At 42.8% G+C, this 871-nt stretch overlaps 1 non-coding gene across 1 annotated transcript; it reads left to right on the top strand.

The window, feature by feature from the left end:
• The first annotated feature begins 252 nt into the window (after window positions 1-252).
• Window positions 253-325, top strand: TRNAV-UAC (transfer RNA valine (anticodon UAC)). The gene has a single exon. It is a non-coding gene; the product is annotated as a tRNA-Val (tRNA).
• The last annotated feature ends 546 nt before the right edge of the window (window positions 326-871 follow it).

Raw genomic sequence — 871 nt, 5'->3', positions numbered from 1 at the left:
TCTCAACCTTGCTCACTAAAACAGCAACATTTTTTCACTAATTCATTTGTCTATCTACCCATCTATCTATGTCTATCTGTCTATCTATCTGTCTATCTATCATTCTACAGTATGTCTATCCATGTATATAATGATTAATATTTTATTCCTTAACAGGAGTGTACCGGAGCTAAGTTATTATAAAACACACACACACACACACACACACACACACACACCTTCTAAATGGGCGCGGCGTATTATATTCCCATAGCTCCCGTAGTGTAGTGGTTATCACGTCTGCTTTACACGCAGAAGGTCCCAGGTTCGAGCCCTGGCGAGAGCAAGAATTTAATTTTAGTTGGGGTGTTGAGGGGTGCAACGGAATACACATACGCGTACACATAACATACGTGCACATACAGGTAACATACATAGGACAAACAGGAAACATACATATACATTCATATAACACTGAAAAACGTACATATACAGGTACCACATTCATCCATACACGTGTCTACATACATTCTTCCTCTTTCCTCCTCCTCTACTTCTCTTTCTCTTTCTCCTCCTCCTCCTCCTCCTCCTCCACATTTTTCCTCCCCTCTTCCACCCGTCGCCTCCAGCCTCTCCCCTCCCCCCGCGAATTAACCCTTCCATCACCAGCCACACGTGTTCTGTAAATTAACCTCAAATTAACTAGTGTCTACGTTAATCACCTAATTTACCTGTAGGTTTGTTGGATTTACCTGAGACCCCCCTCTAAGGTCTAGACTCATAGAAAACGGGGGTGGGGGTAGCACAGAGAGAGAGAGAGAGAGAGAGAGAGAGAGAGAGAGATTCTTATATTCGTCGAAATGAAAGCAAAAACACAGACAGGTAGACAGAT

The sequence above is a fragment of the Coenobita brevimanus genome, chromosome 55, assembly GCF_032717465.1.
Source record: "Coenobita brevimanus isolate Jiangsu-jjx chromosome 55, ASM3271746v2, whole genome shotgun sequence".
Classification (NCBI taxonomy): Eukaryota; Metazoa; Arthropoda; class Malacostraca; order Decapoda; family Coenobitidae; genus Coenobita; species Coenobita brevimanus.
Note: the sequence above shows the minus strand (reverse complement) of the source record. Positions and strands in the feature narration are given on the sequence as shown.